The following is a 12988-nucleotide window of genomic DNA, read 5'->3' on the forward strand; positions in this document are numbered from 1 at the left end:
CTGCTCATTTTAAGAACTCAGATAACACCAAAATGTAAAAAGTGAAAAATTAACCCCTTTGTCCCACCCATCTCATTTTCTTAAAGCTATCACAGTTACAAAATGGGATGATTTCTATAATACCACACCTCAGGTGGGAAAAACACAGACTGGCTAGAGAGGAGAGGAGTCAAAAGGTGAGGAAGCCTAACTCCTGGGTCACCCTGGGGTCTAGGTCTGGATCTGTGCCTGCCCTGAAGGCCTAACTCAATGTGCTCAGCTACGGGTACACTCACACCCTGAGGGTAGTAAGGAATAACACTGCCCCACTCTTTGTGTTTCCAGATGCCTCTGAGACCCAGGGCCCAGCGAACTTCTTCTGTGCATAGACCCTGTAGGCAGATTCCCCTTCTGGGGCTCTACTAACTCTGGTACCCATATATTTCAGTCCTTTCCGGGACTTGCATGTTTGAAAAACCTGCTGGTTAACCTGGATGAATCTCTGTTTGGTCTAACTGGTAGCTCTTCCCCACATTCCTTCCACCCACCAGCATGTCCCACCCCAGGACTTGACTGGCCTCAAAGAGTTCACAGGGGATGAGGAAGGGAAGGGAAGGTTGAGCACGGTCTCAGTTGCACAGCTGCCCCACACAGCTGCTTGGAAAGCTTTGGTCTTCTGATCCCGCTTTTGTGCCCTTCTTGACTCAAGGCAGGTCCAGAGCCCCTGGACAATAAAAGGACAGTATTTACTGGAGGAGCACCAACCAGTTCACTCATCCCACCTTGAGATATTTGGCTGCTCCTGCAACATATTGGTAGCTCCGTGAGAGTGAGACAAATGTCCTGCTCAAAGGTTATACCACTTGTGTGCTTCACCTTTTTTTTTTCTTTTTTTGTCTCGCTCTGTCGCCCAGGCTGGAGTGCAGTGGCGTGATCTCAGCTCACTGCAGCCTCTGCCTCCTGAGTTCAAGCAATTCTTCTGCCTCAGCCTTCTGAGTAGCCGGGATTACAGGTGCCCGCCACCACGCCTGGCTAATTTTTGTATTTTAGTAGAGATGGGGTTTCATCATGTTGGCCAGGCTGGTCTCAAACTCCTAACCTCAGATGATCCGCCTGCATCAGCCTCCCAAAGTGCTGAGATTACAGGTGTGAGCCACTGCACCTGGCTGGGTGCTTCATCTTTTGAGTTAAAGGTCTTTCTGGACATAGTACTGATATTCCCAGTGTCTTCCATGCTGAAAGTGCAGAGAAGGCATCTGATGAATGATTAACTGAATGAATGAATGAATGAACAAATGACTATATGGTTTCTCTAACTTCCTGTTTTTTAAGACTGTCACTGCAGTGTGTTTTAAAATATGCTTTCATTCCCTGCCTTGGTCCAGGCCTTTGCAATTTTTTGCCTGTGCCCTTCACCCAGTTCAGAAGAAGTCTCAGCAAAATCTTAGGAAGGTAATGAATGAGACAAGGGGGCTAGCAGAAAGAAGAGCATTGTAAGCAGAGGAAAGAGGCAGGAGTGTGTCTGGCATGGTTGAGGAACAACAAGGAAAGCTATGTTGCTGGGGCCAATTGACTGATGGTCAGATGTAGGGTCATAGGTAGAGGCTCTGGGTCGGATCGGGAAGGCCATTATAAGATCTCTTTTTTTTTTTTTTGAGACAGAGTCTCACTCTGTCACCAGGCTGGTGTGCAGTGGCGCAATCTCGGCTCACCGCAACCTCCACCTCCCAGGTTCAAGCAATTCCCCTGCCTCAGCCTCCCAAGTAGCTGGGACTACAGGTGAGCACCACCACACCTGGCTAATTTTTTGTATTTTAGTAGAGACAGAGTTTCACCATGTTGGCCAGGATGGTCTCAATCTCCCGACCTCATGATCCACCCACTTGTAATCCCAAAGTGCTGGGATTACAGGCGTGAGCCACTGAGCCCAGCCAGGACCTTGTCTTTTACTCTGAAACAGCAAGCTGTTTGGAGGGTTTTGAGCAGAGGAGGGATGTGATCTGACAGGTTTTTTAAAATCCCTCTGTTGAGAACAGAGTGGTCGGGGATGGGGAAGGCCAGCTGCAGAAGCAGAGAAATTGTTAGGAGTAAGCCAGGCAAGAAACAACCAATGGCAGCTCTGATCTGGATGGTAGCAATGAAGGTGGTAAAAAGTGTTTGGATTCTAAATATATTTTCAAGGCAGAGCCAAGAGAACCTCCTAACCAATTAAATGTGGGAGATGAGAGAAAAAGTAAAGTCACTCCAGGATTTTGTCTGAGCAATGAAAGAATGCTGATATCATTAACTGAGATGGGGGAGGCTACAGGTGGAATTGTTTAGGGGAGTTAAGATCAGATGTGTTTTGGACGTTTTGAGCTTGAGCTGTCTTTTAGACATCCAAGTGGTGATGTCAAGTAGACAGCTGGATAAATGATTGGGAGAGAAGTCTGGGCTGGATCTCATGCCATTTCATGCTTTAAATATATCCTCACTCATGTCTCCAAAATCAGCTCTGACTTCTCCCGTAAACTTCAAGTTCTTATATTTCACTGCCTACTTGACTTATTCGCTTAGCTTTCTAACAGGCATCTCAAATTTAATATGTCCAAAACTAAATTCCTAATTCCCCATCTCCCTACACAAAACACAAGCAAATGAGCAAACAACAAAACTCAGAAAACACAATAGCAGTTCCACTCTTCCTAAACCTTGATGTCATCTTTGACTCTTCCCATTCTGACTTTTAAACCATAAACAAATCCTATTAAAACCATCCCCAGGGTGCTGTGGCTCACATCTGTAATCCCAGCACTTTAGCAGGCTGAGGATGGCAGATCACCAGCGGTCAGGAGTTCGAGACCAACCTGGCCAACATGGTGAAACCCTGTCTCTACTAAAAATACAAAAATTAGGTGCAGGCGTGGTGGCTCACACCTGTAATCCCAGCACTTTGGGAGGCCAAGACTGACAGATCACCTGAGGTCAGGAGTTAGAGACCAGCCTGACCAACAAAGAGAAACCCCATCTCTACTAAAAATACAAAATTAGCCAGGCATGGTGGCGCATGCCTGCAATCCCAGCTACTCAGGAGGCTGAGACGGGAGAATCGCTTGAACCAGGGAGGCGGAGGTTGCAGTGAGCCAAGATCGCGCCATTGCACTCCAGCCTGGGCAACAAGAGTGAATCTCCATCTCAAAAAAAAAAAAAAAAAAAAAAAAAAAGCCATCCCCAGGCTATCCCTACCACTCACACCACCACGTCCCGCTCCAAAGAAGGGCTTCGTCTCTGGCCTGGATTATTGTAACAATCTCCAAACTCTGGCAATCTGTTCTCCATAGACAAATTCTTTCTTTTAAAATCAGAGTATCTCATTCCTCTGCACAAAACCCGTTAAAAGCTCTTCTTCTCAGAGTGAAAGCCTATAGGCCTCACAGGGTGTGGGCCCACCACTTACGACTCACCTTCCTACTCAAAACAGCTTTCACTCCTCCTGGCCCACTCCACTCCTGTCACGCTAGCCTCCTTCAACACGCCAAGCACACTTCTACCTCAGGGACTTTGCAATCATATTTCCTTTGCCTAGATAGCAGTTTCCCCAGCCAGGCACAACGGCTCACACCTGTAATTCGAACACTTTAGGGGGCGAAGGCAGGAGGATCCCTTGAGTTCAGGAGTTTGAGACCAGCCTGGGCAACATAATGAGACCCCCATCTCTACAAAAAAAAGAAAAAAAAAATTAGCTAAATGTGGTGGAGTACACCTGTAGTCCCAGCTACTTGAAAGGCTGGGGCCAGAGGATTGCTTGAGCCTGAGAGGTTGAGGCTGCAATGAGCCATGATAGCACCACCGCACTGTAGCCTGGGAAACAGAGCAAGACCCTCTCTCAAAAAAAAAAGAAAAAAAAAAAAAAGAGAGAGAGAGAGAAAAAACCCTTTTCCCAGATTTTCAAAAAGTTTACTTCTTCGTTTCCTTCATGTCTCTGCTCAAATGCCAACTTATCAAGAAGGTCTACTTATCAAGTAAATCTACTTAAACTTAACTTGGCTGTAAAATGAAACCAACTATGCCCTTGGAATATTTCTGGGGTCTGAGGGAGGGACAGTCTATAAGTAGGGAAAGGCAAGTCCTGGCTCTACTCCAAAGTACATCTGATCTCCCTTACCTTGCTTCATCTCTCTCTGTTACACTTACCAGTATCTGACTATATATGCATATATAAATTAATGTTGAAAGCATTACTTCTGTGGAACTTGAGAGTTCATGACACCAGAAACTGGCTAGGGAAAAGAAGAGACCTCAGCATGAGCACAACGTTCATGACACAACACCACCACTACCACACAAACACACACAAACACACACACACATTAAATAACCTGGAACCAATGCAATTGTATAACAAAGGGAAATGATAAAGTGTGCTTGTGGGGTAGAAAAGTGTACACTGATTGATTGGGTGCACTGGCTCATGCCTGTAATCCCAGCACTTTGGGAGGCCAAGGCGGGCAGATCACCTGAGGTCAGGAGTTCGAGACCAGCCTGGCCAACACGGTGAAACCCCGTCCGTACTAAAATACAAAAATTAGCCAGATGTGGTGGCACATGCCTGTAGTCCCGGCAACTTGGGGGGCTGAGGCAGGAGAATCGCTTGAACCTGGGAGGCAGAAGTTGCAGTGAGCTGAGATCATGCCACTGCACTCCAGCCTGGGCAACAGAGTGAGACGCTTTCTCAAAAAAAAAAAGAAAGAAAGAAAGAAAGAAAATAAAAGTATGCAGTAATTAAAAACACTAATTACAAAGAGTAAAATGCTTATAGTATGTTATGGAAAAGTAGTACCATCAGTTGTAAAACAGAGTGTCTCTTAATATATAATTACATACAGTACTGCTATAATCACAACAATGCAAAATACATACACATAGGAAAGCTGAGATTTAAAACAAAATTAGTTATTGTGTTAGGCCTATTAAGGGGATTATGGGTAGTTTTGTAATATTTTATTCTTCACAAGTAAAAAAAAAAACAAAACTTATACTCTTTTTTTTCCATAAAAGGACCACGTTTTAACTCCCTGGGCACATTGGTTGAGGAAAATCCCAGCCCAATGAAGTCAGCACCCAAGTTCCCCAGAGACTCCCATGTGTAGGTGGCAGAAGGGTCCTGGGCCAGGTCTGTGCAGAAGGGCTGTCCCAGAGGTTGAAACAAGTAGTAAGTGAAGCATAGAGTATTTGCATGACTAACCCAGGGGAAAATACCCACCAGAGAGTTATTTCTATTTAAGACAGAGAAATGCAGAAGTAAATCTACTTGAACCTAATATGGCTTTAAAACGAAAACAACTGTGCCCCTTGGAGTTTTGGGGGGCCCTCCTGTAAGGAGAGAAAATCAAGTCCAGGCTCTAATGACCTTCACTGTAGACCCAAATTCTCCTGCAGGGGTCCAGATTGGGGGCTTCGGGCCCTCAAGGGGGCCTCACTGCTAGTGCAATGAGTTCTGAATCCATAAACCTGCTGAGCATTGACCTTAGACCAGCATTTCTTAACCAAACTAAGGTTATGAACCCTGGTAATCATAAAAACAACAGAACTTCTTCCCAGAAAAACTGCACATTTGCCCTAAAATATGAAACAATCTCAGGAGTTTCATGGGCTCCCTGAATCCTATCCACTCCTAGTTGTCCCCATGCCCCAGATTAAGTATCTCTGATGGGCCTGAATAAATACAATGTCCTACATACAATGTATACAACGTGTATGCTGTTTTTCAAGTCTACTGATAGAAATGTGATGAATAAATACAACTTCATTTAAAAGAAATACTGAATTTAGCGACTTCTTGTTACATGTGATCTCCAGAGGACCAGTAAATGCCTGTGCAAGCCAAGGAACACGTTAAAAGAATCCCCTATCTCTGCAACAAAGCCTTCTTCCAAGCTCCCGAAAGGGATCTTAATGGGACAAGTCGCTCTGTCCCAGGGCCCAGGCACTGGAGAGAGCCTGGCTCCACCGGAGCCGGTGCCGGCTTTTCGGGGTTTTCTCACGGAAATGTTCAGCTGCTGGTGAGTTCACGTGCATTTAAGTTTTATTCTCCAGTTAGGACCGGGTTTTCCAGATGGGGGTTGTCAGCCCGTGTCCAGTAACCAGCTTGCGCCCAGGCGCGAAACGCAGTCATTGGGTCTCTCCGGGTGTGCGTCCTGGGTGGAGCCCTAGGGGCCCCGGCGTGGGTGGCCGTCCTGCTCCGCGGGTACCCGCGGAATGCCCTGCCCGCATGCTCCCTCTGCTGGGCGCGCCTCGGCGCCTTCCGGGTGCACGGCCCTGCCCAGGAGCGGCGCGTGGGGCCCCGGGTCTGCGGATGAATGGGGAGATAGCGAGGGGAGGGGAGCACAGCACAGCTCACTCCCCCTTACCCACGCCTCCAGAACAGTCCTACCCCTAGCCCCAACACCTCCTTCTATCCCCCTGCCCCCCTCTCCCCAGATGCTTTTAACCTGATTGAGACTTTGGCACGTAAACGCGGTTCTAGGAGCCCGGGCTGGCTCAGTGCATGACTTATCAGAAACGTATCCGTATCTAACACACAATAGATTCGTGCACATCTGTTGAATAAAGAGGAGTTTGCTTTTCGTGTTTGAACCGTGTCTGCTTCAATAACGCTTCCTGCAGTGGTCCTTCTTAGGAGGGGTACAGCGAGTGGTATACTGCGAGGGAAGCGGGACAAGGAGGCAAAGGGAAGGGAAACAAGCGGGCCCAGAGAACAGCTTCCGAGTGAGCTGGAAAATCAGCGCCCAGAACTCATCTAGACACAGAGGCTTGGTGCCGTGGCATTCCGCGCTGACTGCCAGAACCGCCGGGGTCGGAGAGGTGGAAAGGCCCGAAAGGAAGAGCCCAGAAGGGGACAGTCCCCACCCGACGGCAGGGTAAAGGCCCGTCTCTACTGGTTGCTAGAGACGTGGAACCCAGGAAGCTCGAGGCCCCAGGAAACTGGCATAGAAGGAGGCCTATCAAAGCGGCCCCGAATCCTCCCGCAGGGACAGAGCGACACGTCCACCCGGGCTCGGAGGACTAACACCAGGAGTCCCCCTGAGGCCCTGCCCCAGGGTTCCCAGGTTGTGGGGACACCAGCTGCCTGCAGGGGGCGAGATGTTCCTTTGGTGCTGCTGGGCTGTGACTAAGAGCAGAAACAAAAATAGAAGCTGAGATCAACGGAAAGGAATGAGAGTGAACAAACACACGTATTAATCCTGATGGGATGCACAGTAAAATAACATTCCCAAACACGGCAGTAAGAAAGGATGAACTATGTAAAGAATGCGCAGATAAACGAATGAAAATTTGGAGGACAAAAATGTGTTTCACATCGTATGTCAAAATAAACACCAAGTGGATTAAAGTGCTAAATATTTTAAAGAACAGCCATAGAAACTATATATTTAATAGGATAAGGCAGTTATATTTATGGATAAATGTCAGCATTCTCAAAACTTGAAACAACAGAAGAAACAACAAAGGAAGACTAATGTTCAAAAATACAAAAACTGGACAGAATTTTAAAAAGACAACAGCTTGAGAAAAATGTCTGCACCAAGTGACAAGCAAATACTACCTGAAATGTATAAAAGCTTGTTTATAGGCCAGGTGCAGTGGCTCACGCCTGTAATCCCAGCACTTTAGGAGGCCAAGGCGGGTGGATCAACTGAGGTCAGGAGTTCGAGACCAGCCTGGCCAACATGGTGAAACCCCCGTCTCTACTAAAAATACAAAAATTAGCTGGGTGTGGTAGTCTCAGCTACTTGGGAGGCTGAGGCAGGAGAATCACTTGAACCCAGGAGGCGGAGGTTGCAGTGAGCCAAGATCACACCACTGAACTCCAGCCTGGGTGACAGAGCAAGATTCCATCCCCACTCCCCCCAAAAAAGCTTGTTTATATATATAAAAACAATCAAGGTACCAATTGCTAAATAGACAAAGAAGGTAAACATGCACTGTAATTCACAATAAGAAATAAAAGTCGTACCCAAGTGCATGGGGGAAACGATTGATAATCAGAAATTTTAAACTTAAAACAGTTATGACATAACACCTTACATCTACTAAAGTAGCAAAAATATTTTAAAATTATAATGCAGGCTGGATGCAGTGGCTCATGCCTGTAATATCAGTTCACTGGGAGGCCGAGGCAGGAGGTTCCTTTGGGGCCAGGAGTTGGAGACCAGCCTGGGCAACAGAGTGAGACCCTGTCACTACAAAAAGTTTAAAAATTAGTCAAGCATGGTGCTGTGCTCTAGTAGTCTTAGCTGCTCAGGAGGCTGAGGTGGGAGGATCCCTTTAGCCTGAGAGTTACAGTGAGCTATGATCACACCACTGCACTCCAGCCTGGGCAATAGTGAGACCCTGTTTCTATAAAAATAATAACAATAATGCATAATGTTAGCAACATGGTAAAATAATAGTCACCATTGCTTCATACAACTCTTTCTGGTTTTTTTGAGACGGAGTCTTGCTCTGTTGCACAGGCTGGAGTGCAGTGTTGCCTCACTGCAACCTCTGCCTCCCAGGTTCAAGTGATTCTCCTGTCTCAGCCTCCTGAGTAGCTGGAACTATAGGCACACGTCACCACACCTTGCTAATTTTTGTATTTTTAGTAGAGATGGGGTCTCACCATATTGGTCAGGCTGGTCTCAAACTCCACTGCTCTGTCGCCCAGGCTGGAATGCAGTGGCGCAATCTCGGCTCACTGCAACCTCCGCCTCCCAGGTTCAAGCAATTCTTCTGCCTCAGCCTCCCAAGTAGCTGGGACTATAGGCGGGTGACACCATACCCAGCTAATTTTTATGTTTTTAGTAGAGACAGAGTTTTGCCATGTGATCCACCTGCCTTGGCCTCCCGAAGTGCTAGGATTACAGGTGTGAGCCACCGCGCCCGGCGCATACAACTCTTTTGAATAGCAATATAGGGATCTTCATTTATTCAATAAACAGCTATTAGGGAGTTCCTATTGCAGGTTAAACACTACTGTAAGATCTCACTATAATGGAGGGAAGAGACAATAAAGAAACAAATATACATGATGCAAGATGGTGGTAGTGGTAGGAAGAAAAATAGAACCATGAGCAATGACACGAGCTAATTGCATCAGCTTGGTTAGTCAGGGTAAGCCTCCCTGATAAGATGACATTTGAACAGAGCAACATGAATGAAGTGAGGGAGCAAACCTCATTCACATCTGTGGGAAGAGTGTCCAGGCAAAGGGAATAGAAAGTACAGCGACCTTGAGGCAAGGTCATACTGTGGTAGAACATCAACTGATTGCCTTTTAACCATGCACACAGTAACACTGAAGACATGTTTAAATTAACTTACTTTATGTACATATTAAGACCCACGAGAAATGTATTAAGTGGAAGCAATATAGTCAAATATCTGTTTTTTACCTTAATTAAACAAAAACTTAACCTCAGTGGAAGGTGACATTGCCAAAAGTTTGCTTCACCCCATCCTCTTCTCAAAGCTAGAGTCTGCCAGACATGAAATGTTAGGTCTTCATTTGCAGCATGCTCGGTCCTTTTCTAAATAATATCTAAACATGTGAATTAAAGTACTGTCACAGCTCAGAAAAACAGTCATCACAATAAAGGCAAAAAGTCTTGAGTGGGATTATCCAGTTTTGTAGACTTTTTTTGTTTTTTGTTTTGTTTTTTTTCTGAGACAGAGTCTTGCTCTGTCGCCCAGCCTGGAGTGCAATGGCATGATCTCAGCTCACTGCAACGTCTGCCTCCCGGGTTCAAGCGATTCAGCCTCCCAAGTAGCTGGGATTACAGGCACTTGCCACCATGCCCAGCTAATTTTTGTATTTTTAGTAGAGACAGGGTTTCACCATGTTGGCCAGGCTGGTCTCGAACTCCTGACCTCAAGTGATCCACCCGCCTCAGCCTCCCAAGGTGCTGGGATTACAAGTGTGAGCCACTGCACCCAGCCAGTTTTGTAGTTTTAATTATCATCACTTTTCTAGTAAGCCTCAAATAAATCCCTAACCTGAACCTCAACCCTGAACTCCAGACTCAAATATCCACCTGTCTACTTGACCTCTCCACTTAGATGTCTGATAGGCACTGCAAATTTAAATGTCCCGGCTGGGTACCATGGCCCACACCTGTAATCTCATCACTGTGGGAGGCAGAGGCAAGCAGATCACTTGAGTTTAGGAGTTAAAGATCAGTCTGGGCAACACAGCAAGACCCTGTCTCTACAAAAAAAAAATTTTAATTAGCCAGCCATGTTGGGACATGCCTGTAAGTTCTAGCTACTAAGGAGGATAAGGCAGGAGGATCACTTTAGCCAGGGAGGTTGAGGCTGCAGTGAGCCATGATTACAACCACTGCACACCAGCGTGGGCAACAGAGCAAGACCCCGTCTCAAAAAAAAAAATTAAATGCCCAAAACTGACCATTTATTTTCCGTCTGCCCTCCCCCCACAAACGCATAATGTAGTTTCTCTAACAACTAATAGCAAGGCAATTCTTTTTTTTTTTTTTTTTTTTTTTGAGACAGAGTCTCACTCTGTCACTCAGGCTGGAGTACAGTGGTGCCGTCTCGGCCCACTGCAACAACCGCCTCCCAGGTTCAAGCAATTTTCCTGCCTCAGCCTCCCAAGTAGCTGGGATTGAGCTACCACACCTGGCTAATTTTTGTATTTTTAGTAGTGACAGAGTTTCACCATGTTGCCAATGCTGGTCTCAAACTCCTGGCCTCAAGTGATCCACCAGCCTCAGCCTCCCAAAGTGCTGGGTTTACAGGTGTGAGCCACCGCACCCAGCCAACTAATAGCAAGTCACAAGGCCCCATGTGACCAGCTTCATCACCTCTGTGACCTCCTACTCTGCCCTTCCATCACCCCTTTGGGTCGAATTGGCCTCCTTGCCATTCCTCAAACACACCAGACATGTGCCCACCTCAAGGCCCTTGGACTTGTTCCCTCTACTGAGAGTGATCTTCCCCTCCATACTCATCCGTGGTCCATGTCTCAGTTTGTTGAGGTCTTTACACAAAAGCCAAAGCAACTTTCTGAGTGAGGCCTTCCCTATACAACCTATCTAAAATAAACACACACAAAAACTCCCTGATTTGAATTTTCCACTTTAGCATTTTATTGCCTTTTTCAAGACAGGGTCTTGCTCTGTCCCCCAGGCTGGGGTAATGTGGCATGATCATAGCTCACCGCAGCCTTGAACTCTTGGGCTCATGCAGTCCTCCTGCCCCATCCTCCCAGGGCCACAGGCATGTGCCACCATGCCTGGCTAATTTTTTATTTTTATTTTTTGTAGAGACAGGGCTCTCACTGTGTTCCCCAAGATGGTCTCAAACTCTGAGCCTCAAGCAATCCTACACCTCAGCCTCCTAAAGCACTAGGATTACAGGAGTGAGCCAGATGCCTGGCCCATTTTATCACTGTTTAAAGTTATATATTTTTTACTTGTTTATTTTGTTTATTGTCTATATCTCCCTATTAGAATGTAATCCTATAAGCCCCAAGGGCATGGATTATTGTCTATTTTGTTCACTGATGTATCCCCAGTGCCCAGAATGGTGCCTGCTACCTGGTAGACACTTGATAAATACTCACCGAACGAATAAGAGTGGGAAGGAAAAGCACATAATAACCACGTGGTATGGATCAGAGACAAGAAACATTCTTATTAACAGAAAACAATTTAGGGAGATTACTAAGAAAGTCAGGTGTGGTCATGCAAAAGATTCTACAAAATATAACTAAATGTCTGAGTCACCAAGATAGGGGCTGGGGGTCAAATAGTCTCTGACAGAGAAAACTGACCCCCTCCCCGACTCACAGTTTACATCCAGCTCCGTCTTCAGAATCACAGTCCCCTGAGGGCTGAAAACTCCAGAATCTACACATGCCCAGGCCCCATACATACCTTGGTCCCGGAAGATGGGTGGTTGCTAATGGGGCAAAGGGATGTCTAAGGTATGTTTCTCTCAGCTGGGTTGCTCTCAGGTAAGACATGGTAACAGAAAATCCAGTTCAAACTGGTGTCAGTAATAAAGAACATTTGGGAGATTGAGGTGGGAGGATCACTTGAGCCTAAGAGATCGAGATCAGCCTGAGAAACCAAGCAAGACCCTGTATCTTGCTTACAAAAACTACAAATTAATAATAAAAAAAAATTAGCCAGGCGGCCAGGCACAGAGGCTCACGCCTGTAAGCCCAGCACTTTGGGAGGCCAAGGAGGGCAGATCACCTGAGATCAGGAGTTCAGGACCAGCCTGACCAACATGGAGAAACCCCATCTCTACTAAAAATACAAAATAAGCCAGGCATGGTAGTGCACGCCTGTAATCCCAGCTACTCTGGAGGCTGAGGCAGGAGAATCACTTCAACCTGGGAGGCAAATGTTGCGATGAGCCTAGATTGCACCACTGCACTCCAGCCTAGGCAACAAGAGCAAAACTCGGCCTCAAAAAAAAAAAAAAAAAAAAAAAGAATGGACTCAGACAAGGTTGTTTCTCCTTATAGGGGCAGAAATGGCTGCAGTTTTTAAAGATTTTACATCTTTGCACTAGACTTCAATCTGACTTCAAATTACTGGGCTTCAATCTGTTTGGGTCAATGTTTGTCACAGATTCACTCTAAAGCAACCCCTGTGACCAGAGAAAAGTCAACACACAGAGGAGGGTAGAGCTGGCTTGGGCCATTCCCTGACCCAAACACTGGGCCCGGGGATGGGATTTTTCTAACTAATTTAGGACACGCCCCTGAGGCTGGAAGTGAAGCCAGTCCTACCTGAAGAGCTCCTTCGTAGAGAACAGCGTGTGAATGGATGGGGGACCGACTACAGAATCCATGACAAAGACATATCCACCCAGGGAGTCCAGGAGACCACTGTCGACTTCTATTCTGACTTGGGTCTAGTTATCCCTCTCCTCACCAGGGCCAGGCCCTGCAGAGGCTCACCAAATTTCTGTTGGGAACCTGGTGCATATCAGGCTGTAGGCATAGCCTAGGGCCTTG

This window comes from Hylobates moloch, unplaced genomic scaffold (genome assembly GCF_009828535.3).
Source record: "Hylobates moloch isolate HMO894 unplaced genomic scaffold, HMol_V3 SCAFFOLD_11, whole genome shotgun sequence".
Taxonomy (NCBI): Eukaryota; Metazoa; Chordata; class Mammalia; order Primates; family Hylobatidae; genus Hylobates; species Hylobates moloch.